The 3,900-nt window shown below is 67.1% G+C and overlaps 1 pseudogene across 1 annotated transcript; it reads left to right on the top strand.

Moving 5' to 3' along the window:
• The first annotated feature begins 1,222 nt into the window (after nt 1-1,222).
• Nucleotides 1,223-2,154, top strand: LOC311188302 (olfactory receptor 11L1-like; annotated as a pseudogene). The gene has a single exon. The product of its transcript is annotated as an olfactory receptor 11L1-like (transcript).
• The last annotated feature ends 1,746 nt before the right edge of the window (nt 2,155-3,900 follow it).

Genomic DNA, 3,900 nt, shown 5'->3' with positions numbered 1-3,900 from the left:
AAGAGACCAAATAAAGCCACAGCCAGCTCAGGTGCAACCTCTGGGGGAGAGGGGGGGAGAAGGGGGTGATGCACCACCCATCGGGCTCCCGGGGAGACAGAGGGGGGCGGTGAAGGAGGGCCTCCGGTTACTTCAGCTTCATCACTTTCCTACACAAAAAGTCTTGGAAGGTTTTGGAGAAGCGCCTGAAATAGTCACTAGGGGAGAAGGAGGGACGTGGAAGGGCCTGCGGCTGGAGTCCTGCGCCTGGGCATTACAGAGGTGACATCACGCTCAGTCCTTGGTGAGGGAAGCCCCTGATGGCGGGTGGATGCTGGCTTCATCCAGAACTAGGCTAGACCTTGAAAAAAAGGAGGGGTGACTTGTTGACTGGACACAAAATCCGATCACTAAGCTGGTGTCCACCTGGGTGAGAAGGTACCAGTGGAGATGCAGGCTGGCTCAGCCCTGGCCACACAGACACACACAGACACACTCAGATGCTCAAGTACCTGGAGGAGGTGTCCATAAACACTGAGGGCAGAACACAGTCTCCCGGGGCTGGGAGACGGGCCAGGTGTGACCTGTTTCCAGATGAGGGTCACCTGTGGGAGGAAAGGGCCCAGGCCCTTTCCAGGAAAACATAGCTATTAATTTTTTAAAGGTTTATTTATTTATGCATAAAGAACTGGGGTACAGGCCAAAGGTTGGGGGTGGGTGGGTGAGAGGATTTACCAGAGACCAGAGACAGAGTGGGGAGCAGAACAGGTGCATCTACTGAAACACGCTGCTGAGGGGAGCAGCGGGGAGACAGAAGAGGTCTGCCTTGCCCTGTGGGTCACTCCCTGGCCGGGGATTGAACTCATGCCTTAGTGGCTGGGGACAGCTTCACAGTGCTGAGACTTAACCCTCGCGCCACCAGGGAGGCCCGGCTATTAATTGTATTTCCTGTGTTTGGCTCAGTGAGCCCCTTCTTACCTGGGGTGTTGAACCTGAAACTTCTAGATCTCAGAGAGCCTGGTGAGTGGAGCTTGCTGAGGCCCTCCCCCAACTCTTGCGCCCCTTTCGCCTAATGGGTTGAAACCACAGTGGTCTAAAAGCCAGGTGGAGCCGCGCACGTTCTTCCAGAAAGCTGTCGTGGAGACGGGAGTGCTCGAAGACAGTCTCTCATGTTCCAGATAGCACCGAGGATTTTCATGCCTTGTCCGCAGTGCTTTCCAAGGTCTCTTCCCCTCCGCAGGCGATGGAGCCCCCAAATGTGTCTGCTGTCACTGAGTTTCAGCTGCTGGGGTTCCAGAACCTTCTCGAGTGGCAGTCCCTGCTGTTTGCCATCTTTCTGTTCATCTACCTATGTGCTGACGGTGGTGGGGAACGTCGTCATCATTGCCGTGGCGAGCCATGACCGGCGGCTGCACACGCCCATGTACACGTTCCTCAAGCACCTGTCCTTCGTGGAGGTCTGGGACACCTCCACCGTCGTGCCGCCGCTGCTCGCCGGCCTGCTGTCCCCGGGCCGTGCCATCTCCTTCCCCGCCTGCATGGCCCAGCTCTACTTCTTTGTGTTTTTCGGGGCCACCGAGTGCTTCCTCCTGGCCACGATGGCCTATGACCGCTACCTGGCCGTCTGCAGCCCCCTGAGCTACCCCCTCCTGATGCGCCCCAGACCTGCGCCAAGCTGGTGGCCGTCTCCTGGGTGACCAGGGTGGGCACGGGGTCCTGCCCTGCCTGATGATCTCCAGGCTGGACTTCTGTGGCCCCAACCGGATCAACCACTTCTTCTGCGACCTGCCCCTCCATGCGGCTCTCCTGCTCCCGCGTCTACCTCACCGAGATGGTCGTCTTCGCCCTGTCCATCGCCGCCTGCGCGTGTGCCTCCTCCCCACCCTCGTGTCCCACGTCTTCATCGTGGCCGCCATCGTAAGCATCCCCTCCGCCTCCGGCCCGCGAAGACCTTCTCCACGGCGGCTCCCACCTGGCCGTGGTCACCACCTACTCCGGGACCACGATCTCCATGTACGTGCGCCCCAAAGCCCACCTGTCCCCTGAAATCAACAAGATCATTTCCGTCTTCTACACCGTGGTCACCCCACTGCTGAACCCATCATCTACCATTTGAGGAACAAAGACTTCCAAGAGGCCGCGAGGAAAGTTATGACGAGGAGGGGCCTCGTCTGAGGCCTCAGAGCGCAGGGCAGCTTCTCGCTCAGGTGCGGCCAGTTGGCGGGGCCAGGCGCAGCCCAGTGCGGTGGGGCCCTCGGGGGCGCTGCCCAGGCTGCCACAGGTGGGGGCTGCTCCCCGCCCCCCCCCCGCCCGCCGGCTGCTCGCTGGGCCCCTGCCGGCCCTGCTGTCCTCGCTCTGCCCTCCGGGGTCCCGCTGTGTGGCCGCGGGCTCTGCACGTCCCGTCCCCGTGCATGGCCGGCCCGAGCTCGTGGGGCCGCGGACAGAAGCCGCCCGGGGGCCTGCGCGGGGTGTCCCGGCGTCGCCCCGGCTCGCGGCAGGCGGCCCAGGGGCGCTTCCAAACGCCAGGCTGGTCTGCAGAGACTCAGATCCCGGGTGTGTGTTGAATGGAATCTTAGGAAAAGCAGTCAAGGCGGGAGGAGAGGGCGGGGCGGGTGAAGGGGGCAGAGGCGAGAGATGGACGGGCGGGGGGAGGAGGGAACCGAGGGGGCGGGGGGGCGGGGGAGGGACAGGCCGCCGTGGCCCGCGTGGCCGCCCCGTGCAGCTGCCGTCCCCGCCGACTCTGGACCCGCCGTCGACGCGCCGCTGCTGACCGGCTGCCCCTGCCCCTCCCCGGGTGCCTGTCCCCGCCGGCGTGGGGGCCGGGGCGGCCTGGGGCGTCTCTGCCTCGGTGGCGTCTGTCTCCGGCCTGCAGCGGAGGCCGGCAGTGCCCGCGGCGCCTCCCGCCCCCGCCTGGCTCGGGCCGCCCGCCGCCCTCCAGCTCGCCCCGGCCCCAGCGCGGGCCGCGGAGCTGCTCCCGCCTCCCCGGGCCCGCCCCCCAGGACGTCGTCGGGCCCGGGCGAGGCCTTCGGGCCGGGTGAGCGTGGACCAGGGCAGCGCGCGAGGGAGGCGGGGGACGGGCCGGCGCGGACCCGCCGCCCAGAGGCCCGGGAGGCCGAGGCCGGGCCCGCCAAGGGGCAGCGCGAGGGCGCACGGGGCGGCGGACGCCCAGGACCGGCCAGGGCCCCCGGCCGCCGCTTCCCGCCCGCCGCTCACCGCGGGCGCCGGCCAGCCACGGGGGCCACCGCGGGCCGCTCGGCGAGAGACACCGGCGCCCGCAGCTGCGTGAGTGGCGGGACGACACCTGCAGCAAGGGACGCCCTGAGACCCCGGGCCCCGGGGCGCCTTCGGGGGCCCCCAGAGAAGAGGCGGGGCCTGCAGCCCGCGCCCCCGCCCGTGTCTGAGCGCCGCCAGCCCTGCTTATAGCCGCTCTCAGGCTGCCCCGCCCACACAGCTGATTGGACCGTTTTTCAATCCTGAGGCTGATTGGACCGTTTAGCACCAGTCAGCTGGTAGCTCACACCTGATTGGGCCAGCCCACAAGCCGGGAAGCACAGGTTGCATAAAAAGGCGCTGAGGCGCCGGTCGGCTCTGGCCCCGCTGCCCCAAGCCGGGGCCGGGCGTGGGGCGGGGCTTGGCCAGGCTCTGCGGGGAGTAGCGGGAGGGGTGACCCGCCGCGCCCGGCGATGCCCAGCGGTGGTCAGCGGCCTGCCAGGCCAGCGCTGTGGGCTTGTCCCTGACCCCCTGCCCTGGCGCCCGCTGTACCGGGAGCAGGCGGGGCTCCCTGCGCACCGAAGAGAGACCTGCGGGCTGAGGCGGGGCTTCCCTGGGTCGTGGTGGCGCTGGGGCTCGGAAATCCTCGGGGTTCCCGGGAACAGGACGCGCCCCTGAGCTAACCTGGGGCCGGGCCAGGGCCTCTCGGGC

Source organism: Talpa europaea, assembly GCF_964194135.1.
Source record: "Talpa europaea genome assembly, chromosome: 2".
Lineage (NCBI taxonomy): Eukaryota > Metazoa > Chordata > Mammalia > Eulipotyphla > Talpidae > Talpa > Talpa europaea.
Note: the sequence above shows the minus strand (reverse complement) of the source record. Positions and strands in the feature narration are given on the sequence as shown.